This window comes from Grampus griseus (genome assembly GCF_964374135.1).
Source record: "Grampus griseus genome assembly, chromosome: 4".
Taxonomy (NCBI): Eukaryota; Metazoa; Chordata; class Mammalia; order Artiodactyla; family Delphinidae; genus Grampus; species Grampus griseus.
Genome location: NC_138997.1, coordinates 103,203,042 through 103,229,150, shown reverse-complemented (window position 1 = coordinate 103,229,150; position 26,109 = coordinate 103,203,042).

The following is a 26,109-nucleotide window of genomic DNA, read 5'->3' as shown; positions in this document are numbered from 1 at the left end:
CTGTGCCTTCCTCTTCACCCCCGCACCCCTGCCTCAGGTGAAGCCCTCCTCATCCCTCACCTGTACTGTTGCAATAGCCTCTTAGCTCGGTTCCTTGCCTCCACCTGCCTCAAATCTATCTGGCACATGGTCTGCCCTGCCGTCTTCCTAGCGCACTGCTTTTATCAAGTTGTTTATCTATTCAATCATCTTTAATGTTTCCCTTCGTCTGTTTCATTAGCCCTGACTTCTCTGCCCTCTTTCCCAATCTCCTGAGACTCAAAGTTGCCCAGACCTTAACTAGCTAAGGATACTATTCACCCACACGCACTCCACCTTGACCACCTCCCCATTTGATTGAACCCTTTCCCCCTTTTATTCCCTGACATATGCTTTCAACTTTCCAGTCTCACCACATTTGCAGGTGCTGCCCCAGCCTGAGTACAGGCTCTTTGCCTTCTCCTGCGTGATTATGTAAATCCGAACTCTACAATGCTGGTCTTGTCGACTCTAGTTAACTTCATCCTTTGATTTCAGCTGACACCATTGACTTTTCTGTGAACTGCACACTTGTTTAGGGCATGCTTATCTATGAACAAAGCAGTCCCCCTATCTCAGTGGCTTAGCCCTCAGAGGTCCTTATCTCACTGCTGTCACAACCTAATGTAGGTCTCTATCTACAAGTGTGGGGTCCCTGTGCCCCAGCAGTTACTTAGGGCTCACTTTCTTCCTTATGAAACCAAGGAGGACTCTGTGGGGCTCCTGGGCATGGAAGCATTCTTGTCTCTCATTTCTTGTAGGCAAGACTCCAGCCTTCATGACCTTCCCTGAGTTCCAAAGGGCAGATTTAAACAGTTGCTAATCAAGGGAAGAGCAACCAAGAAGCCACCTGAGGCAAGATTAAAGGGACCAAAGAAACTCATCAAGATTAGGAGACTGACCAACCTAGACTCTGTGCACACCCTAATCTTATCAGCAACCTTATCCTTGAACTATTGCTATAAAACTCCTCTTCAAAGCATCCCAGGTTGGGAAACATTGTTTTTCAAGGCAGGAGCCTGCTATGTCCCCCTTTGCTTGGCAAAGCAATAAAGCTATCCTTTTCTACTTCACCCCAAATTCTCTGAGATTCGATTCAGCACTGGTGCACAGAGAAGCTGAGCTTTCAGCATCAGTGCTGCTATGGTCTGAATGTGTCCCTTCAAAATTTATATGTTGAAATCCTAATTCCCCATGTGATGGTATTAGGACTTGGGGCCTTTGGGAGGTTCTTAGAACATGAGGGTGGAGCCCTTGATGCTGAAAACCTGGTCTCTGTGCACTGGTGCCGAATTGAATCTTGGAGACAAGAGTTTTGGGTAAAGTAGAAAGGAAGCTCTATTGCTTTGCCAGGCAAAGGGGTACATTGTGAACTTGTGCTTTTGGAAACTGTGTGTCCCCACCCGGAGGGATATGGTGAGAAGTTTTATAGCTATGGTTCAAGGGTGGGGCTGCTAATAAGGATCAGGATGAGTGCAGGGACTGCATTCCTTTAATCTACTCACTGTTGTGGCCTCTCCCATTGCGGAGCACAGGCTCCAGACGCGCAGGCTCAGCAGCCATGGTTCATGGGCCCAGCCGCTCCGCGGCATGTGGGATCTTCCTGGACTGGGCACGAACCCGTGTCCCCTGCAGTGGCAGGCAGATTCTCAACCACTACGCCACCAGGGAAGCCCTCAGGTGGTCTCTTGATGAGCTGTGGTACTCAATGTTATCAAACTATGACCTTCTCTCTGGAATGAAGAACGTCTCACCAAGTAGTTCATCTTCCATTTGTTGGCGGTTTTAGTTCTTCAGAAGAGTTCAAAGATACTGTTATGTGTATCTCTTGAGGTGGAACCAGGATCCTGTCCCAAGGCTGGACTGTTGTCTCTTGACTGCTCTTCCTTTGTCTCTACATCCTCTCTGTTCCCAGATCAAAAACTGTTTGAACCTGTGCTTTGGAATTCAGGGAAGGTCAAGAAATGGGGGACACAGAAAGCCTTTCATGTTGAGGAGCCCCATAGGGTCGTGTTCGGTTTCATGCTCAAGAATGGGGTAAGTGTTCTTTTTTTTTTTTTAAACATCTTTATTGGAGTATAATTGCTTTACAATGGTGTGTTAGTTTCTGGTTTATAACAAAGTGAATCAGCTATACATGCATACATCCTCATATCCCCTCCCTCTTGTGTCTCCCTCTGACCCTCCCTAGCCCACCCCTCTAGGTGGTCACAAAGCACCGAGCTGATCTCCCTGTGCTATGCGGCTGCTTCCCACTAGCTATCTATTTTACATTTGGTAGTGTATATAAATCCAGACCACTCTCTCACTTCGTCCCAGCTTACCCTTACCCTTCCCCATGTCCTCAAGTCCATTCTCTACGGCTGTGTCTTTATTCCTGTTCTGCCCCTAGGTTCTTTTTTTTTTTTTAGATTCCATATATATGTGTTAGCATATGGTATTGTTTTTTTCTATTTCTGACTTACTTCACTCTGTATGACAGACTCTAGGTCCATCCACCTCACTACAAATAACTCAATTTTGTTTCTTTTTTTGTCTGAATAATATTCCATTGTATGTGTATATATATATATATATATATATATATATATATATATATATATATATATATATATATACCAAATCTCCTTTATCCATTCATCTGTTGATGGACACTTAGGTTGCTTCCATGTCCTGGATATTGTAAATAGAGCTGCAATGAACATTGTGGTATATGATTTTTTTTGAATTATGGTTTTCTCAGGGTATATCCCCAATAGTGGGATTGCTGGTTGTGTGGAAGTTCTATTTGTAGTTTTTTAAGGAACCTCCATACTGTTCTCCACAGTGGCTGTATCAATTTACATTCCCACCAACAGTGCAAGAGCACCCTTTTCTTCACATCCTCTCCAGCAATTAATGTTTGTAGATTTTTTGATGATGGCCACTCTGACTGGTGTGAGTTGATACCTCATTGTAGTTTTAATTTGCATTTCTCTAATGATTAGTGATGTTGAGCATTCATTGGTGATCTGTATATCTTCTTGAGAGAAATGTCTATTTAAGTCTTCTGCCCATTTTTGATTGGGTTGTTTGTTTTTTTGATATTGAGTTGCATGAACTGCTTGTAAATTTTGGAGGTTAATCCTTTGTCAGTTGCTTCATTTGCAAATATTTTCTCCCATTCTGAGAGTTGCCTTTTTGTCTTGTTTATGGTTTCCTTTGTCATCCAAAACTTTTAAGTTTCATTAGGTCCCATTTGTTTATTTTTGTTTTTATTTTCATTTCTCTGGGAGGTGGGTCAAAAAGAATCTTGCTGCGATGTATGTTATAGAGTGTTCTGCCTATGTTTTCCTCTAACAGTTTTATGGTGTCTGGCCTCACATTTAGGACTTTAATCCATTTTGAGTTTATTGTTGTGTATGGTGTTAAGGAGTGTTCTAATTTCATTCTTTCACTGTAGCTGTCCAGTTTTCCCAGCACCACTTATTGAAGAGGGTGTCTTTTCTCTATTGTATATTCTTGCCTCCTTTGTCATAGATTAGATGATCATATGTGTGCACATTTAACTGTGGGCTTTCTATCCTGTTCCATTGATCTATATTTCTGTTTCTGTGCCAGTACCATACTGTCTTGATTACTGTAGCTTTGTAGTATAGTCTGAAGTCAGGGAGCCTGATCCCTCCAGCTCCATTTTTCATTCTCATGATTCCTTTGGCTATTGGGGGTCTTTTGTGTTTCCATACAAATTGTGAAAATTTTTTTCTAATTCTGTGAAAAATGCCATTGATAGTTTGATAGGGATTGCAATGAATCTGTAGATTGCTTTGAGTAGTATAGTCATTTTCACATTGTTGATTCTTCCAACCCAAGAACATGGTATATCTCTCCATCTGTTTGTATCATCTTAATTTCTTTCATCACTGTCTTATAATTTTCTGCATACAAGTCTTTTGTCTCCTTAGGTAGGTTTATTCCTAGATATTTTATTCTTTTTGTTGCAATGGTAAATGGGAGTGTTTCCTTAATTTCTCTTTCAGATTTTTCATAATTAGTGTATAGGAAGGCAAGAGATTTCTGTGCCTTAATTTTGTATCCTGCTACTTTACCAAATTCATTTCTTAGCTGTAGTAGTTTTCTGGTAGCATCTTTAGGATTCTCTATATATAGTATAATGTCACCTGCAGTGACAGTTTTACCTCTTCTTTTCCAATTTGGATTCCTGTTATTTCTTTTTCTTCTCTGACTGCTGTGGCTTAAACTTCCAAAACAATGTTGAATAATCGCAGTGACAGTGGGAAACCTTGTCTTCTTCCTGATTTTGGTGGAAATGGTTTCAGTGTTTCACCATTGTGGACGATGTTGGCTATGTGTTTGTCATATATGGCCTTTGTTATGTTGAGTTATGTTCCCTCTATGCCTACTTTCTGGAGAGTTTTTATCATAAATGTGTGTTGAATTTTGTCAAAAGATTTTCCTGCATCTATTGAGATGATCATATGGTGTTTATTCTTCAGTTTTTTTAATATGGGGTATCACATTCATTGATTTGCATATATTGAAGAATCCTTGCATTCCTAGGATAAACCCAACTTGGGCATTGTGTATGATCCTTTTAATGTGCTGTTGGATACTGTTTACTAGTATTTTGTTGAGAACTTCAACATCTATATTCATCCGTGACATTGGCCTGTAGTTTTCTTTCTTTAAGAGGTATTAGGTTTTTTTTTTTTTTTTTTTTTTTTTGCGGTACGCGGGCCTCTCACTGTTGTGGCCTCTCCCGTTGCGGAGCGCAGGCTCCAGACGCTCAGGCTCAGCGGCCATGGTTCACGGGCCCAGCCGCTGCGCGGCATGTGGGATCTTCCCGGACCGGGGCGCGAACCCGTGTCCCCTGCATCGGCAGGCGGACTCTCAACCACTGCGCCACCAGGGAAGCCCAGGTATTAGGTCTTGATATCAGGGTGATGGTGGTCTCATAGAATGAGTATGGGAGTGTTCCTCCCTCTGCTCTATTTTGGAAGAATTTCAGAAGGATAGGTGTTAGCTCTTCTCTAAATGTTTGATAGAATTCGCCTCTGAAGTCATATGGCCCTGGGCTTTTGTTTGTTGGAAGATTTTATTTTATTTATTGATTTATTTTTACATCTTTATTGGAGTATAATTGCTTTACAATGCTGTGCTAGTTTCTGCTTTATAACAAAGTGAATCAGTTATACATATACATATGTTCCCATATCTCTTCCCTCTTGCATCTCCCTCCCTCCCAACCTCCCTATCCCACCCCTCTAGCACACAAAGCACTGAGCTGATCTCCGTGTGCTATGCAGCTGCTTCCCACTAGCAATCTATTTTACGTTTGGTAGTGTATATATGTCCATGCCACTCTCTCACTTCGTCACAGCTTACCCTTTCCCCTCCCCATGTCCTCAAGTCCATTCTCTAGTAGGTCTGTGTCTTTATTCCTCTCTTACCCCTAGGTTCTTCATGACATTTTTTTTTTCTTAAATTCCATATATATGTGTTAGCATACGGTATTTGTCTTTCTCTTTCTGACTTACTTCACTCTGTATGACAGACTCTAGGTCCATCCACCTCATCACAAATAGCTCAATTTCATTTCTTTTTATGGCTGAGTAATATTCCATTGTATATATATGCCACATCTTTATTAATTCATCTGATGCTGGACATTTAGATTGTTTCCAACTCCTGGCTATTGTAAATAGAGCTGCAATGAACATTTTGGTACATGACTCTTTTTGAATTATGGTTTTCTCAGGGTATATGCCCAGTAGTGGAATTGCTGGGTCATATGGTAATTCTATTTGTAGTTTTTTAAGGAACCTCCATACTGTTCTCCATAGTGACTGTACCAATTCACATTCCCACCAGCAGTGCAAGAGTGTTCCCTTTTCTCCACACCCTCTCCAGCATTTATTGTTTCTAGATTTTTTGATGATGGCCATTCTAACTGGTGTGAGATGATATCTCATTGTAGTTTTGATTTGCATTTCTCTAATGATTAATGATGTTGAGCATCCTTTCATGTGTTTGTTGGCAATCTGTATATCTTCTTTGGAGAAATGTCTATTTAGGTCTTCTGCCCATTTTTGGATTGGTTGTTTGCTTTTTTGTTATTGAGCTGCATGAGCTGCTTGTAAATTTTGGAGATTAATCCTTTGCCAGTTGCTTCATTTGCAAATATTTTCTCCCATTCTGAGGGCTGTCTTTTGGTTTTGTTTATGGTTTCCTTTGCTGTGCAAAAGCTTTGAAGTTTCTTTAGGTCCCATTTGTTTATTTTTGTTTTTATTTCCATTTCTCTAGGAGGTGGGTCAAAAAGGATCTTGCTGTGATTTATGTCATAGAGTGTTCTGCCTATGTTTTCCTCTAAGAGTTTTATAGTGTCTGGCCTTACATTGAGGTCTTTAATCCATTTTGAGTTTAATTTTGTGTATGGTGTTAGAGAGTGTTCTAATTTCATTCTTTAACATGTAGCTGTCCAGTTTTCCCAGCACCACTATTGAAGAGGCTGTCTTTCCTCCATTGTATATTCTTGTCTTGTTTATCAAAGATAAGGTGACCATATGTGCATGGGTTTATCTCTGGGCTTTCTATCCTGTTCCATTGATCTATATTTCTGTTTTTGTGCCAGTACCATACTGTGTTGATTACTGTAGCTTTGTTGTATAGTCTGAAGTCAGGGAGCCTGATTCCTCTAGCTCCGATTTTCATTCTGAAGATTGCTTTGGCTATTTGGGGTCTTTTATATTTCCATACAAATTGTGAAATTTTTTTGTTCTAGTTCTGTAAAAAATGTCACTGGTAGTTGATAGGGATTACATTGAATCTGTAGATTGCTTTGGGTAGTTGAACCATTTTCACAATGTTGATTCTTCCACTCCAAGAATATGGTATATCTCTCCATCTGTTTATGTCATATTTAATTTCTTTCATCAGTGTCTTATATCTTTCTGCATAAAGGTCTTTTGTCTCCTTAGGTAGGTTTATTCCTAGATATTTTATTCTTTTTGTTGCAATGGTAAACGGCAGTGTTTTCTTGATTTCACTTTCAGATTTTTCATCATTAGTGTATAGGAATGCCAGAGATTTCTGTACATTAATTTTGTATCCTGCTACTTTACCAAATTCATGATTAGCTCTAGTAGTTTTCTGGTAGCATCTTTAGGATTCTCTATGCATAGTATCATGCCATCGGCAAACAGTGACAGCTTTACTTCTTCTCTTCCAATTTGGATTCCTTTTATTTCTATGTCTTCTCTGACTGCTGTGGCTAAAACTTCCAAAACTATGTTGAATAACAGTGGTGAGAGTGGGCAACATTGTATTGTTCCTGACCTTAGTGGAAATGCTTTCAGTTTTTCACCATTGAGGACTACGTTGGCTGTGGGTTTGTCATATATGGCCTCTATTATGTTAAGGAAAGTTCCCTCTATGCCTACTTTCTGCAGGGTTTTTTATCATAAATAGGTGTTGAATTTTGTCAAAAGCTTTCTCTACATCTATTGAGATGATCATATGGTTTTTCTCCTTCAATTTGTTAGTATGGTGTATCACGTTGATTGATTTTTGTATATTGAAGAATCCTTGCATTCCTGGAATAAACCCCACTTGATCATGGTGTATGATCCTTTTAATGTACTGTTGGATTCTGTTTGCTAGTATTTTGTAGTGGATATTTGCATCTATGTTAATCATTGCTATTGGCCTGTAGTTTTCTTTCTTTGTGACATCCTTGTCTGGTTTAGGTATCAGGGTGATGGTGGCCTCGTAGAATGGGTTTGGGAGCATTCCTCCCTCTGCTATATTTTGGAAGAGTTTGAGAAAGACAGGTGTTAGCTCTTCTCTAAATGTTTGATAGAATTCGCATGTGAAGCCATCTGGTCCTGAGTTTTGTTTGTTGGAAGATTTTTAATCACAGTATCAATTTCAGTGCTTGTGATTGGTCTGTTCATATTTTCTATTTCTTCCTGATTCAGTCTTGGCAAGTTGTGCATTTCTAAGAATTTGTCCATTTCTTCCAGGTTGTACATTTTATTGGCATAGAGTTGCTTGTAGTGATCACTCATGATCCTTTGTATTTCTCTAGTGTCTGTTTTTATTTCTCCTTTTTCATTTCTAATTCTACTGATTTGAGTCTTCTCCCTTTTTTTCTTGTTGGGTCTTGCTAATGATTTATGAATTTTGTTTATCTTCTCAAAGAACCAGCTTTCAGTTTTATTGCCCTTTGCTATTGTTTCCTTCATTTCTTTTTCATTTATTTCTGATCTGATCTTTATGATTTCTTTCCTTCTGCTGACTTTGAGAGTTATTTTCCCTTCTTTCTCTAATGGTTTAGGTGTAAGGTTAGATTGTTTATTTGAGCTGTTTCTTGTTTCTTGAGGTGGGATTGCATTGTTATAAACTTCCCTCTTAAAACTGCTTTTGCTGCATCCCATAGGTTTTGGGTCGTCATATTTTCATTATCATTTATTTCCAGGTATTTTTTGATTTCCTCTCTGATTTATTCAGTGATCTCTTGCTTATTTAGTAGTGTATTGTTTAGTCTCCATATGTTTGTATTTTTTACAGATTTTTCCCTCTAATTGATATCAAGTCTCATAGCGTTGTGGTCAGAAAATATACTTGATAAGCTTTCAACTTTCTTAAATTTACCAAGGCTTGATTTGTGACCCAAGATATGTTGTATCCTGGAGAATGTTCCATGAGCACTTAAGAAGAACGTGTATTCTATTGTTTTTGGATGGAATGTCCTATAAATATCAATTAAGTTCATCTTGTTTATTGTATCATTTAAAGGTTTTGTTTCCTTATTTATTTTCATTTTGGATGATGTGTCCATTTGTGAAATTGGGGTGTTAAAGTCCCCTACTATGAGTGTGTTACTGTCAGTTTCCCCTTTTATGCCTGTTAGCATTTGTCTTATTTATTGAGGTGCTTCTATTTGGGTGCAAAAATTTTTGCAATAGTTATATCTTCTTCTTGGATTGATCCCTTGATCATTATGTAGTTTCCTCTTTGTCTCTTGTAACAGTCTTTATTTTAAAGTCTATTTTGTCTGATATGAGAATTGTTACTCCAGCTTTCTTTTGATTTCCATTTGCATGGAATATCATTTTCCATTCCCACACTTTCAGTCTGTTTATGCCCCTAGGTCTGAAGTGTGTCTCTTGTAGATGGCATATATATATATATATATATATATATATATATATATATATATATATATATATATATATATATATGTCTTGCTTTTTTATCCATTCAGCCAGTGTGTGTCTTTTGGTTGGAATATTTAGATCATTTACACTTGAGGTAATTATTGATATTTGTGTTCCTATTACCAGTTTCTTAGTTGTTTTGTTTTTTTTATTGTAGGTCTTTTCCTTCTCCTGTGTTTCCCTCCTAGAGAAGTTCCTTTAGCATTTGTTGTAAAGCTGGTTTTTTGGTGCTGAATTCTCTTAGCTTTTGCTTGTTTGTAAAGGTTTTAATTTCTCCATCAAATCTGAATGATATCCTTGCTGGGTAGAGTAATCTTGGTTGTAGTTTTTTTCCCTTTCATCACTTTAAATATGTCTTGCCCCTCCCTTCTGGCTTGCAGAATTTCTGCTGAAAGATCAGCTGTTAACCTTATGGGGATTCCCTTGTATGTTATTTGTTGTTTTTCCCTGCTGCTTTTAATATTTTTTCTTTGTATTTAATTTTTGATAGTTTGATTAATATGTGTGTTGACATGTTTCTCCTTGGATTTACCCTGTATGGGATTTTCTACGTTTCCTGGACTTGATTGACTATTTCCTTTCCCATATTAGGAAAATTTTGAACTATAGTTTCTTCAAATATTTTCTCAGTCCCTTTCTTTTTCTCTTCTTTTACTGGGATGCCTATAATTTGAATGTTGGTGCTTTTAATGTTGTCCCAGAGGTCTCTGAGACTGTCCTCATTTCTTGTCATTCTTTTTTCTTTAGTCTGCTCTGTGCTAGTTATTTCCACTCTTTTATCTTCCAGGTCACTTATCTGTTCTTCTGCCTCAGTTATTCTGCTATTGATTCTTTCTAGAGAATTTTAAATTTCATTTATTGTGTTGTTCATTATTTTCTTTTGCTCTTTAGTTCTTCTAGGTCCTTGTTAAAAGTTTCTTGTAGTTTCTCCATTGTATTTCCAAGGTTTTGGATCATCTTTACTATCATTACTCTGAATTATTTTTCAGGTAGACTGCTTATTTCCTCTTTATTTGTTAGGTTTTGTTGGTTTTTACCTTGCTCTCTCATCTGCTGTGTGTTTCTCTGTCTTGTCATTTTGCTTAACTTACTGTGTTTGGGGTCTCCTTTTCATAGGCTGCAGGTTCATAGTTCCCACTGTTTTTGGTGTCTGCCCCCAGTGGCTAAGGTTGCTTCAGTGGGTTGTGTAGGCTTCTTGGTGGAGGGAACTGGTTCTTGTGTTCTGGTGGATGAGGCTGGATCTTGTCTTTCTGGTGGCAGGACCACATCTGATGGTGTGTTTTGGAGTGTCTGTGGCCTTATTATGATTTTAGGCAGCTTCTCTGCTAATGGGTGGGGTTGTGTTCCGGTTTTGCTTTTTGTTTGGCATAGAGTGTCCAGCACTGTAGCTTGCTGGTCGTTGAGTGGAGCTGGGTCTTAGCATTGAGATGGATATCTCTGCAAGATCATTTGCTGTTTGTTATTACATGCAGCTGGATGGTCTCTGGTGGACCAATGTCCTGAACTTGGCTCCTCCATCTCAGAGGCACAGTCCTGACACCCAGTCAGAGCACCAAGACCCTGTCAGCCCCATGGCTCAGAAGAAAGGGGGGGGGGAGAAAGGAAGAAAGAAAAAATAAAATAAAGTTATTAAAATAAAAAATAAAACATAATTATTAAATTGAAAAAAATTAAAAAGTATTAAAAAAAAGCAAAAGAAAGAAAGAAGAGAGCTACCAAACCAAAAAACAAATCTACCAATGATAGCAAGCATTAAAAACTATACTAAAAAAATAAACAAAACAAAAAACAAACAAAAAGACCAGTCAGAACCCTAGGTCAAATGGTAAAAGCAAATGTATACAGACAAAATCACAAAAGGAAACATACATATACACACTCACAAAGAGAGGAAAAGGAAAATAAATATATATCTATATATAAAAAAGAAAGGAGGAAGAGAACTAACATATCAATTAACAAATCTACCCATGATAATAAACTCTAAATACTAAACTAAGATAAACATAAAGCCAGCAACAAATTAGATGCAGAAAGCAATCTCCAAATCTACAGTTGCTCTCAAAGTCCACCGCCTCAATTTTGGGATGATTCATTGTCTATCAGGTGTTCCACAGATGCAAGGTACATCAAGTTGATTGTGGAGACGTTACTGCTGGGAGTAATTTCCCTTTCTCTTCTTTGTTCGCACAACTCCTGGGGTTCAGCTTTGGATTTGTCCCTGCCTCTGCATTTACGTCACCTGAGGGCATCTGTTCTTCACTCAGACAGGATGGGGTTAAAGTAGCAGCTGATTAGGGTGCTCTGGCTCACTCAGGCTGGGGGAGGGAGGGGTACAGAATGCGAGGTGACCCCATGGGGCCAGAGGCTGGCATGATGCTGCAACAGCCTGAGGCGCACCAAACTTTTCCCTGGATCACGGGACCCTGGCAGTGGCAGGCTGCACAGGCTCCCAGGAGGGGAGGTGTGGATAGCGACTTGTGCTTGCACACAGGCCTCTTGGTGGCTGTAGCAGCAGCCTTAGTGTTTCATGCCTGTCTCTGGGGTCCACGGTGATAGCCTTGGCTCGTGCCCATCTCTGGAGCTTGTTTAGGCAGTGCTCTGAATCTGCTCTCCTTGCACACCCTGAAACAATGGTTTCTTGCCTCTTAGGTAGGTCCAGAGTTTTTCCTGGACTCCTTCCCGGCTGGCTGTGGGGCACTAGCCGCCTTCAGGCTGTGTTCACACAGCCAACCCCAGTCCTCTCCCTGCGATCTGACCTCTGAAGCCCAAGCCTCAGCTCCTAGCCCCCACCTGCCCCAGCGGGTGAGCATACAAGCTTTTCAGGGTGGTGAGTGCTGGTTGGCACTGATCCTCTGTGTGGGAATCTCTCCACTTTGCCCCCTGCACCGCTGTTGCTGCGCTCTCCTCTGTGGCTCCAAAGCTTCCCCCTGCCACCCTCTGTCTCTGCCAGTGAAGGAGCTTCCTAGTGTGTGGAAACTTTTCCTCCTTCACAGCTCCCTCCCAGAGGTTCAGGTCCCATCCCTATTCTTTTATCTCTGCTTTTTCTTTTTTGTTTTGCCCTACCCAGGTACGTGGGTAGTTTCTTGCCTTTTGGGAAGTCTGAGGTCTTCTGCCAGCATTCAGTAGGTGTTCTGTAGGAATTGTTCCACATGTAGATGTAGTTCTGACATGTCTGTGTGGAGGAACGTGATCTCCATATCTTATTCCTCTGCCATGGGTAAGTGTTCTTTTAAAAGAGACCCCACAGAACTTCCTTGCCCCTTCCCCTTCCATGTGAGGACATAACCAGATGTTAGCAGTCTGCAACCTGGAAGATGCTGAATGTGCTAGCACCTTGATACTGGACTTAGTCACCAGAACCGTAAGAAATGAATTTCTCTTATTTTTAAACCATCCAGTGTCTGGTATTTTGTTAAAGCACCTGACAGACTAAGACATATACTTTCCCAATACACAAAATTCACTGATACTCTCTCAGGGCAGCATTGGCAAGAAGTGAGATGTGATCAGGTTTTCTTTGCTTTGGATTCTGAAGTGACCTGGATTGGCATTCTTTGAGGACACAGAGGTGCTGTCTAGTCATGACGAAAATTACATCTGCCATAAGAGAGGATTTTGAGAGGGAAGTAAGGATGTAGATAGAGTGAATAAAGAACTTTACATGTTTTCAATATACAAGTGTTGGGATCTTTTCAAAATACCTCCCCCACAAAATATCACAGGTCATTTCTGGATGCGTCTTTCTCTTCTGGCTATGTGGAGAATACATCATGGGGAGTATTGTGGGTTAAATTATGCCTCCCCAAACACCTAATATCTGTGAATGTGATCTTATTTGGAAATAAGGTCTTTGTAGATGTAATTAAGATGAGGTCATATTGGAGTAGGGTGGGCTGTACATAACCCAATGACTGGTGTCCTTATAAGAAGAGAGAAATTTGGATACAGACATTCAGAGAGGAGAATACAATGTGAAGACAGAGACACAGACACAGCTGGAAGACAACCATGTGAAGATGGGGCCAGAGATCAGAGTAATGCAACCCGAAGCCCAGAAACACCAAGGTTTGCCAGCAACACCAGAAGGTGGAAGAAGCAAGAAGGTTTCTTCCCCAGAGACTTCAGAGAAGCATGTCCCTCCAACACCTTGATTTCAAGATGTCTAGCCTCCAGAATGGAGATAATAAATTTCTGTTTTTTAAAGTCTCCCAGTTTGTGGTACAATTTAATGGCAGCCCCAGGAAGCTAACACAGAAAGGCTGTGTCCATTTCACTATGTTTATCCCCCAAAGCCTTGCACAGTGGCTGACTCATGGTCCTCTAGAGATGTTGACTAAAGGGACATTCCTTAGGGGCAGGGATTTATCTTTCTCACTCTCAGATCCCTCTTTCAAAGCACAGTGGAGCACTTGGTTCAGTGAGCTGGTTCAATCATGAGTTCTCCTTGACTACTGATTGAGGTGAGCTGGGAATTAGGAGTGATGGGTCCCCCAATACCTAGGGATGCCAAACAATTAGCCTCCTCCCTCCGGGTGCCCATAGGTATGAAACCAGCCCTTCTAGGATACCTAGGAGAGTGTGGGGGGTGTAATAATCATGTCTTTTCATTCTATATTTTTTCCAACTTTGTTGAGAAGTAATTAACAAATGCAATTTTATATATTTGTTCTATATGTTTGATGTTTTGACATCCTGTGGCTCTGCTGACTCTTGAGGGACTGCCCCTCCCAGAGATAGCTAATTCCTGGAGATAACTAGCCTGTGAGTGAGTCTTTCCTATGCAAACCAGCCAATCCACAGGCTAGACCACCAACCATCCCCTTTATCTGGATCTCACACTCCAGGCCACTTTCCCTGTCCTAATCACCCCAGATCAGGTACCAGATTACTATGGAGAGCTCCCATGCCTCAGAACCCACTGGAATTATTCAAACTAGCCAGTCCTAAACCTACTCACTCTGCCTCACTTGTTCTTTCCTGTGGAAAGCACAATAGAGGCACTTGCCCACAGTCCCTCTCTCCCCTCTGCCTCCCGATTTGCTGTGGTGCTTCCCTGCATGGTTCTCTGTGGGTGCATGAGAATGGTGAGTAAACTTCCTCCCTCATGACAGTCATTTCTGTGTTGGTGTGTTTTGCCATATCTGGAAAAAAAAAATCCTGGGCACCCATTAGAAAAGAGGGGTTGGGGAATGCCTGGAATTCAGAAAGGATGGGGTCTGAGGGGAGAGCAGATTTGGTGAGAGGGGAGGCTGCAGGGATGATCAAGGATCAGATCCCTGATATGACAGGGATGAGAGAAGATAGTCAGAGACCACTGGGCCACTGGGAAGCTCTATAGACAGAACCTGGCACGATGAACCAGACACCTAGGCTGTGAGTCAGCCCTGTATAGAGCCATGACTGCTGTGGACATCTGTGTTTCTCCACAGGAGGCACATAGGGCCCTTGTGCACATCTTTTGTGACAGCAATAAGGGGTGGGCGGGTTGTGGCTCAGAATCCAGGGTCCCTCTCCACAGGCAGGTTTTTAGGGCAATAACTCAGAGAGAAAGGAGGCTGACAGTACGACTTTGGAGAGGAAACCAGGCCAAGTCCTTGGAGAGTAACAGAAAGCCAGTTAGGGCCCCCTAAGCAGTTCTGGCAGCCTTATCTGTCAAAAGAAGGCATCTCTGTGCTGCTAGAGTGGCAACCTGCCCTCCTAAGAGCTCTAAGCACCGCCTCCCCCCTCCCGCCCCAAGAAAGGACTGGTCTGACACCTTCAGTCAATTCCCCTATTCCCCTTTACCTCTTCTCTTCCTTAGGGAGGAAAATCATCTGTTTTGCAGTCTCTCCCCATCCAGCTGCAGCATCCATTGATTTCTGTAGTTGTTTATGCAAGTTGATATAGGCACTGAAGGAGAATGACCCGCAAGTCAGAAGTCCTGAACTTGAGAGAGGAGTTCAGGCTCCTGAGAGTGACAACTTTGGTTGTCAGTTTTTAAAGGGCCAGGTCCTATAGGATACAGTGCACAGGTACAGTTTGAGGAATGCATAGTTATTTTGATTTAATTCTTTTATGCCTTTTGTATCATCCCCCAAACAAAGTCTCTTCCTGATTATTTATTCATCAGACTACATGGTGGCACAATGTTCCATCATATATCGTAGCTTATTTACAGGCTATTAAGAGAGGAAATGTACATACATAACAGCAACTAAAGGTCAAATCATAGCATCTCAAGTTTGGAATAACCATTATATAGGTCTTTGTGAGTTATAAAACACTTTCTCCTTTATTATCTAGTTCAATTTTTATATGGAATCAGAATTTTATATATTAGGAATTTGAGCCTCAGTGAGAACATCATTCAGCAAATATCTACTGAGCAACCCCTTTGGGCGCAGTACTACTCTAGCTGCCGGGGATCCAGTGTGACTGAAAGAGATGAGCTCCCAGCCTTCGCTGGCACTTATACACAGCTGAAAATTGACTTGAATCCAAATCTGCAACAGGATGGGTTTCCAAGGCTGTGTGCAGTAGACCTCTGCAACTTGCTAATTGTGTGATTCTGAGAAAATTACTGAACTTCCTCGAGGCTCCATGTATTCATTTGTAAAATAAAGATAATTGTACCTGCGTCAGAGGTTGCTGAGAAGTTTAGAGATTATGGAGGTTAAATGCCTGGCCCATCGTAAAGGCTCCATACACGACAGTTGTCATGAATGCGCACCAACAGCTATGGAGGTCTGGAACTGGCAGCATTCACTCATTTCCCACTTGGGGATGGGAGTAGAGAAAGCTTCTTAGAAGGGATTGCCTTGATCTGAGCATTGAAAGACAAGTTCTTATTCTTGAAAAGCTATCTTTCCCATCAGCTGGAAGGTACTTGATTGATTTCAGTCTGACAAATATTATATAATGAGCTTACTTCCTCACTAGAATTTTTTCCAAAACTTGTGAGTTTAAGTCTCAGCTCAGGGGCTGACCATAGGCTAGTCCACTGCCCATTTTGAGTTTCCATTTTCTCCTCTGTAACACAAATATTGGCAGCAATCCTGGGTTCTTAGACTTTTCCTGTAGACCAGAGGTTATCCTGGAAGATGCTTTAGGTATTTTCAATACTCCAGGAAGCCTGCTGGATATCTTATAGGTAGATGAAATAGAAGTGCACAGCCTAGGAAAAATGATACTTTTCTTACCATGTCATTCCTTGCTTTAAAATCCTCCAAGGCTCTCCATTCCTTGGAGTGATGGCATTGTCTTTCCAATGTCCAATGCAGCTCTCCACCATGTCTTCTTCAACTATCTCTTCGCGTCATCTACAACTCTTTCCTTGGATTCTGCCCAGCTGTACCAGGGACGGCTGTGCCCCTGACACTAAGCATGTTTTGATGTTCCTGGCTTTGCTTAGAATACTCACCCCCCTGATATACATATGGCTCACTCTTACTTCCTTTAACCAGCACTTTCTCCATGAATTCTGGGCTGACCAGTCTATTTTAAGTTACCCCCTAACCACCCCCACCAATGTTCGTCATGTCACCCCATACATATTCATGGATATTGCACTGACCTTGCTTTCCTTTTTCTAATAGCACTTATGACCTTATAGTACACAATATAATTTACTTATTATTTTCTTGTAAATTTGTCTTGACTTTACTTTTCCACTAGAATTTGTGCTAATCAAGGACCTGGAATTTTTAAAAACATTTTGTTCACTGTCTTATTCCAAATATCCCAAACAATACCTGGCACATAGTAGGCACTCACTCTATTCATGATCTTTGAATGAATTTTGGCTGGGATTCTATTGATCAATTTCAAGTCGATCACTTGAAAGAAACACTTTTTGGAAAATTTAAATACAAAATGGGGGAAACAAACTAATTATTACTTTATATATATAGTTTGCTTAATAGACACAACATTTCAAAAGAACATAGGTGAATATTAGTGAAATCATAGACTCTTGGTGGTGAATTTTGTAAATGGATGCTGAAATGGTGAAAAAACACCATTTGAGATCTACAATGTCATAGAAGTGTGTGGAAGTGTGTTGTGAGAAGTGTCCAGGGGCGTCAGAAGTGATGCTTTCTGGGGGAGCTCATCATATTGAGATCCTATCATATTGAAGTCCCAACACTGAATTCAGTGTCATTGGAGTTTGCTAAGTAAATCTGTGGTTTTGTTTCAAATCAAGCATAAGATTAAAATATTGTCTTAAAAATTTTTTAAAAGAGAACTAAGTAGTTAAGGGGAAATATTTTTATTATTTAATTAGGTAAGAAAAGCCAGGAAGGCACAGTATTTATGCCCTGATTATCTCTCCCCACCAACTTGCTGCTTATCTCCATGGGAAAACTAGAGGCAATGATTAGAGAATTAAACCTCCCTTACTCACTCATGCAGTGCATACACTAACTTTCCATTTGGTATTTATTTTCCAGATGAAGGAATTTAATTTATTTTTCTTTCTTTCCCTGGGACCCCAATTACCTGACTTAGAGCAGCCTCCAGATTTGGCTGAAAGAAGCCTCCTTTTTCATTCTCCTATGGGTTTCACTCACCTTTGGACAGGTAAAGAAATGTACCAGAACCTTTAATAAAATTTAATCCTCATCCACCTTGGACAACAATGGATGTGGAAGCTCCCCATAGTAGGGGAGGGTTCTTTCTCATCCCAGAGACACACTCATCCTTTTGGCCTCTTATTATTGTTGCTGCCAACAAAGCTATTTTCAGAGACTTACTTTCACATGCATCCAAGGTAGACCTAAATCCATTCCTTAATTTTCCATGGTACAACAGAATCAGTCAAGAATGACCAGCAGGGCTCTGAGGTCACAGAGAAGACTTAACCCCAGAGAGCAGTGCACCACCTGATATTTTGGTTTATAGGATACTTGCTATCTAACAGCAGCCTTGGGCTCTTCACAGGCTGTCTCCCAGCTTTGCCCCCATTCACACACTTTTCTGAGGCTATTGCCAACTTCTCCCACCTTCCTTCACGTATGTTTAGATACATAAAAATCTTAGCTAAAGAGAGTGGGTTCAGAAGAAGATGAGCATCCATTTTCTTGCCCATCTACACCTTACAAGGCTTGATTTTCTGTACCAGAAACTGTCTCTTCCTTGATGTCTAAAACTGGGAAATATTGGACACTTTAGTAGTGATAATATATTTATTTCCACAGGTATATAAACTTATTATCTACCCCCAAAGAGCAAGCTCTCCTAAACATAGTATAACAAGCCCTATCTTCATACACAGGATACTTTTCTGTGCCTCAATTTATCATAAGAAAAATTTAAAATACTTTGAAAAGTGCCAAGCATATAGTTCATGCTATTTAAATTTTACCTGTTACTATAGCTTTAAGATCAAGTAACCCAAATGTAAGCCAGAGCTTTATATGACCCAGTCTTTGTGGGGAGTTGCTTTCAAAGTAGCACAGACTGCTAACTTAAAAATAACTTAAGATCATTCAGTTCTTTAATTCTGATCTTTAGAAGTGTCCAGAGAATGGAAATAGGTTACCATTAAAAGGATGGAGCCTGTGGTTGTCAAACACATTCTGGGACTGCCCACTGGGTATTGTGTATTCAGACAGCAAGTCCCAGAGCCAAGCTGAAGATGTGTGGTGCTGGTAGAGAAAATAGAAGGCAAGTACAGAGACAGAGTAAACCATACCTCTTGGAGTAAAGCAAAAACATAGTAATAGCCAACATTTATTCAATGCTTACTAAGTGCTAGATACTTATGCTAAGATCTTTACATGCACTATCTCATTTAATATTCACAGCATCACAAAGAGGTAGGTATATTGATAATATACTAGTAATGTGCTAGTTTTACAAATAAGAATGCTGAAGTTCAGAGAAGTTAACTTACTAAACTGAGGTCACACAGCTTCCAAGTGACAGGGCTGGAAACTCACTCTGAAAATATGTGTGTCGATTCAAGAATTCAATCACCCAATTAAGAGTCAGGTCATTATAACAACAACCAGATGCCAAACTCAAAGGGCTGAAGCCGACATGGGGTCAGAAATGGCAAGTATTCGTTCATATGGATCAAGGTGCAGAAAGATTCTTGAAGATGTCGAGTAAACTGTGTGTTTGCTTCTTTCATACTCATTTTGACATGCTCTTCTGATATTACTGTTGATCCTTAAAGCAGCAATACTCTATGCAATGGCTGGGAAAATATCTTGTAAGTCACAGTATTTGTCGTTTGTTTCATTCATTTGTTCTACAAACATTTATCCATATACCGTCTATTGTTTATTATGACTACAGATTTCAGCATGTTCCCTGTCACCAAGAATCTTGCAGTCCACTGTAGGAGACCAACATTTACAAAATGTAGTTTTTCATGAGAAGGGAAATTTGGTCTGCCTGAGTGTGTGAAGGAAAGCTTCTTGGAGGAAGTGATCCTTGAGATGATTCTTGAAAAAGGAGCAGGAATTTTTCAAGTGCATAAGGGGGAGAGAAGAAAGAATTCCAGGTACAGAAAACCGCACTTCCAATATTCTTTCCCCAAACCCACATTGTTATATCCCATCATCTCAAAATGCTTGGTTATTTACTAAATATGCTTCTTGCCAGAGGCAATGATGATTTGCAAAGGACAGGATTGATTGATTGGGTCTCAGATTCTCAGCAATCAGGAAGAGCGTGGCATCAATAATATTTCCCTATACTTCCAAAACACATGCTAACAACGTGCTCCCTCTTCCTGGCTCGCACTCCTGCACAGAGGTAGTCTGACTCTCATATTTCCCTGCCTTGCTTTTGCCTTGGGAATCTAGGATTCAGCAGTTGCTTTTGCTTCTCAGACACAATCTTCCTTGGAGCTGCTGGTCCTCTCCATTCCAGCTGATGCCCTTGTCAACTTTGGCAGCTGTCCAAGCTTCATTCTCCCTGCATGGAAAGGTCGAGCATTGCTCGGCAAATTATGCACCATCCCCATGATGTTTGGGGAGCTTGTGGACCCATTTTGCTGTGCGGAGGTCAACTATTTAGTGAAGGCAGTGTAAATGATTCACAGGTGATGGTGTGATGGTGTTCCTGGCTTTGGAACAGCCTGTCTTGGGAAGTGTGATTGACTCTGGCATATGGTGGACCCAACTCTCAGGCAGAGCTGGGCACATTTCACCTGTTCCTTCAGTCCTGTGGATTCCATGTCCTGGTTCATCTTCAGACAGCATCCCACATTTATAGTCATTATAGTTGAAAATCTATCACCTCATTTGGTACTCAGCTTATTTCTGCATGGGGTGGGGGTTGAAATAATGTGGTCTAGTGAAATAAGCTGGATCTGGACAGATTTGGGTGTGAATTTTGCTTTTTAAACTTTTCTGGACATCAGTTTTCTTTTATAAATTAGGAGCAATAAAAAGAACTTTGAATAGTTAATATCTCCACTTGAATATTTAATGGAAGGTACCTGGCCAAGACAGACTCCTTGATGTCCTACTCCACCCCACCCACTGGAGTGGTGTTCCCCATCGTGGGAAATGAGAACCCCTTTTCTCAGCTACTCAGGACTAAGTCCTAGAAGTCATATATGATTCCCATCTCTCCTGCAGCCCCATTGTTACTCTATTTACTAGTCCTTTCTGTTCAACCTCCAAAATGCATCCCCTATTGGATCATCCTCACCAGCAACTCTATTATTCCCCAGCTGAAGCCTCCATCAGTTCAGTTGAGTTATTGAAAAGCCTCCTCATTCTTTTCCCTGCTGCTGCCTTCACCCCTCCAGCTCTATATCATCCCCACCCAGCAGTCAGGAAGGTCTTTTAAAACTAAAAGGAAATCCTGCCGTTGGTGACAACATGGCTGAATCTGGAGGACATTATGCTATGTGAAATAAGCCAGTCACAGAAGGAAAAACACTGCTGATTTCATTTACATGAGGTATTTAAAATAAGAAATTCATAGAAGTGAAGAATAGAAAGGTGGCTGCCAGGATCTGGGGAAGGGGAGAAGTGGGGAGTTGCTAATTAACAGGTGTAAAGATTCAGTTGTGAAAGATGAATCAGTGCTACAGATCTGCTGTACATTGTGTGTTTTAGGTAACAACACTGTGTTGTGCACTTAAAAATCTATTAAAAGGGCAGATCTTATGTTAAATGTTCTTACCACAATTTAAAAAAACTAAATAAAAATAAATAAATTGGATCTTGCCACTCCCCTGATAATAACCCTCTAATGGCTGCCCCTTACTCTTAAAATAAAGTCCATTGCCTTTCTTTCACCTACAGACTCTACGTGACTTGACTTGCGTCTACCTTTTCCTCCTTGATACTGACCACACTGGCCTAGGAATTTCAGGACACTCCAAACATGTTCCCACCTGAGGGCTTTTGCTTTTGCTCTTGCTGCCTCCTCTGCCTGGTCTTGGCCTCCTCTGGCTTGGTTGGCTCCATGTCAACATCAAGGTATCTGGAAAAGCAGCCTCTTCTGTCACCATAGCTGGTTTATTTTCTTCATGTTGCTCATCCCTACCTTCAGTGATGATGCTCAGCTCCCCACTGGTTTACTAGCTGTCCCCTCCACTAGGAAGGGAGCTGTTTGAAGACCAAATCTTTTAGTCTTACTTACCATGGTAGCCTAAGGGAAGACTGTCAGATAAAATGTAGGACAAGTTGAATTTAAGTTTGAATTTCAGTTAAACAACAAATACACTTTTAGTATAAAACAATTGCAAAGGGCAGGCTTATACTGAAAAAGTTATTTGTTGTCTTTTTATTTGCTAAATATGGTAGCCCTAGTCCCAGGGCTTGTCCCAGGGCTGGCACCTCTGTTGATACTTAATAAGTTTTTGTTGAAAGAAAGAAGGAATGAAAGAAAGGAAGAAAGAGAGAAATAAAGAAATGAAAAATGGTCATAAAACAAAACGTGCAGACTGAATTCCTTGTATCTTTGCTGTCATATTCTTAGCATCTTGTAATGCTTGACCTATGACAGGTGCTGAGTAAAAGTGTGCTAAGTGAATAAGGAAGAGAGGGGTATCCAGTGTGTTTTTTCCCTCCATATCACATTGTTAGTCTCAATTTGCAGCTGGAGAAACAGGGTTAGACAGCAAGAGCCTTTTCCAAAGTCAAGCAGCTAGGGATAACTTTACTTGAATACAGCAGAAAGCGGATCCTGGAAGGTGGCTTAAGTTTTTGGTTTTTTTTTAATTAAATAATTTTTATTTATTTATTTATTTTTTGGCTGCATTGGGTCTTCGTTGCTGCGCACGGGCTTTCTCTAGCTGCAGTGAGCGGGGGCTACTCTTTGTTGTGGTGTGCAGGCTTCTCATTGTGGCGGCTTCTCTTTGTTGTGGACCACAGGCTCTAGGTGCATGGGCTTCAGTAGTTGTGGCTTGCGGGCTCTAGAGCGCAGGTTCAGTAGTTGTGGCACATGAGTTCAGTTGCTCCATGGCATGTGTGATCTTCTTGGACCAGGGTTTAAACCCATGTCCCCTGCATTGACAGGTGGATTCTTAACCACTGCGCCACCAGGGAAGTCCCAGGCTGGCTTAAGTTAATGGAGGTTTATTTGCTACTTCTATAAAAGAAGCCGGTGTTGAGGTAATCTAGGTCTGGACTGATGGCCTTGAGACCGGGCTTCAATCTTTCTCCTCCATAATCCTCTACAGCCCACTTCTACCTTCAGGTTTATTGCATGGTCCAAGATGGTTGCAGGAAAAGCCAGTGGATGGAAGGCCAATCACCACATTCACATTCCAGGAAAGCAGCAAGCATCAGCAGGTAAGGACAAAAGATCACTCCTCCCAACCCACCACTTTAAGAAACCTTCCTCAGAGTCCTTTATGACACAATCTCTTGCATCTCATTGGTCAGAACTTTGTCTCATGACCACTGTCAGCTGTAAAGGAGCTGGAAATGTTTTGATTCCAGATGGTCATATATGCTTTGCTAAAAATGGAGTTTTGTTCTTTAGAGAAGAAGGGAATGATGTTGTAGAGCAAAGAACAACTTCTGCTACAGCTGGAGAGTAGCAGAAAGACTCCCGGTGTATCCTCAGTCTGCTGTACCATATGCTGCTCACCACCCTGTGATAGCCTTCTAAGTGTGGAGAGAGAGGTAGACCTTAGCCTCCTGGCCACAGGTTTTGGAGACTTCCCATATCCTTTTGCTACTGGATCTTCTGTGGCATGGGCCAGTGCTTGAGGGGAGTGGGTCAGAGCCTGGGATGTGTACTTTTGTGTTAATCTGAGACTGTTTCTGTATTGAAGAGTTTGCAGCATATACAGTCTAGAGGGCATTGCAGAGCAGTTTATGCTTCTTTAGTTTAGAACTAAAATACAGAGACAAATGTAGGGATAGGATGGTGCTAGGGAGTTAGAGCAAAGCAGAGGAATGAGAGGTACCAAGTGTCTGATACAATGTCCCAGTTTCCCAATAGATCTCAACAGGTTGAAGCAGCAGTCTGAGGATAATAAGACAGAAATGAACAATAATCAAATAGCCTACATTTGAATCCCAAAGAAAACCAACAAGATAGACTGATGTGACTTAATACCTGCAGAATCATTGAGGTGTTTCATTGGCAGCAACTTGAGTCATGATGGAGTTGGGAGATATTTTGTTCTTCACCGTGGTCAGTAGGAGCACAAAATTGGTGAGGGAGGTGAGGGTCATGCTCTGTTATGCACAGATTAGACCGCACCTGTAACCTTGATTTCAGTTCTGGGCTCTGTACTTCAAGGGAAAAAGATAGACCAGTCATAAAAGAAGAGCAACCAGGGTATGATTGAAGAGCCCCTCTGCCTGTCTGTTTAACATTTTTATCAATCACTTGGGTCATGCCTGCTTGTCAAATTTGTGGATTACTCTAGTCTGACAGAGTCAGCAGATACTGTGACTGACAGAATCAGTCAAGAAGAACAATGGACAAAAGTCATCCTATGAAACTGAAAATAGATTAAGGTAAGGTCCTGAATTTTGGTCAAGCAATCAACTAGTCAAGAAGGGGATGAGGGAAAGAGGGTCTGCTGAGGTACTATTGTGTCTTAGTGTGTCCAGGGGCAAATGAGTGGTGGCTGCCAAGGGACCTCTGGCCAGTATTGATGTTCGTGACTTTTCCTCAGCTTTGGGGATTCACATACTCCAAGTATTCCAGAGCCTACTGGACTTGGGGATGTGGACCCATGCTAACAATGCTTACAGAAGACTGAGGAATAATAATAACTGATGCCAAATACATTGATTTTCAACATGAAATATTTTTGTTAGGTACTCTATATCTGATATATATATATATATATATATATATATATATATATATATATATATATATATATATAATTTTCCCCTTTGCAGGAAAACAATTAAGGAGACAAATAATACTCCTAAGCCTTTTTGAGGGAGATGGAATTGAGAAGAGGGATGTGAGTAGTGTGATTTGAATGCTTGCTGACATCGTGTTAAAAGAGCCTGATGAATGCTTCTTTCTAATGTGGATGTTTCCACGCTGGAAACATCGAGAGCCTCTAGATATGTCAGGTTGCAGGCAACTTTTATAGGCCTTGGAAATCATTTTGTCCTTTAAGATGACTTGGCAGAGTTCTGTTTTGTCCTTCTATTGTTGATATATAGGTCTTAGGAAACAACCATATTTCTTTTTTTCTCTAGACCTTGAGGTGCATCAGCTTGCCCTTTCGTTTGCTCTGAGGTCCCAGGGTGACCTAGGAAGAAGGCCTGACCTTGAAGGTTTAAGCTCATTAAGCCTTCATTGCTGTCTACCCCTGGGCATTTCTCTGGAGAAAAAAAAAATTCCCTGCCCTCCAAATCTGCTATCCTTTAGGGGCAGACTCCCAGATACACTCAATCACTGCCCTGCACTATTCCAGCCTCCTGGGCACAAATGCAAACAATCCCAAGGCATTGATTTTGACTCTTCCCCATGCTCTTAGTTCCCCATGCGTGGCCATATGCATTCATTTACCTGTCCAAAGGGATTCCTCCTCCCATCTTCTGTTTATTGATGTTCTTGTCACGCCTCCCTTAGGACGTCCCAGTGAGAAGCAGACGGCACACTCACATTAGGGTAATCTGGGAGGAATTTAATAAAGGACTATTTACAAAGCTGAGGCAGGGTTTAGGGAAACCACAAAGAATAGCCCAGTACTACAGGGCTATGAAATCTATTGGCCATCATATGTGCGAAGTAGTGGAGAGAGGAAAAAGAGAACCAGGAGACAGAGAGGCCTGTGTGAAATGGACCTTTCAACAAGATCCTTGACCTTGGGCAAAACCAGCCCACGGCAATCCCACAGCAATGGTAATAAATGCCACACTCTTAACTGCTTCTCTCTCTTCCTTCTCACGTTGGTGTGCAACACTGGCCAAACTCTGTTGCAAGTCAGTGGGCAAAGGAGCTCAATGGTGTACTCTGAGGAATTCAGCCTCCCAGGGTATAGCAGAGTGGATAAAAGTGGAGAGTGGATTTAGAGGGGCAAATGAAATAATCCAACAAATCACTGAAAGCCAGACTTTGTTATGAACATCCTTATTTTCTTGGTGTCTCATCCTGCACATAGTAGTTTTGCTATAGTTTATTTGACTATGACTTTCTCTAGGGTGAGAGTCTGATCTTTGACTCCTATATTCCAGGGCTCAACCAGTGCCCAAAAGATGCTCCATAAGTGTTTGTGGGATGACTAGTGAGTGAGTCAATGAATGAATGAATGAGATCAGTGAGCTCAGTGGGGACTTGCACTTATTTTTAGCTCACTGCTGCAGTCTCTGGAGGCAACCTCTCCCCTGTCTCACTTACAGGCCCCTAGGACCAGTTTCTGCTGTTGAATTTCTGTATCACCCTCCTGTACCTGGGGCTGCCTCTCTAGTATGGTTTTTTGTTTCATCACTGGAGT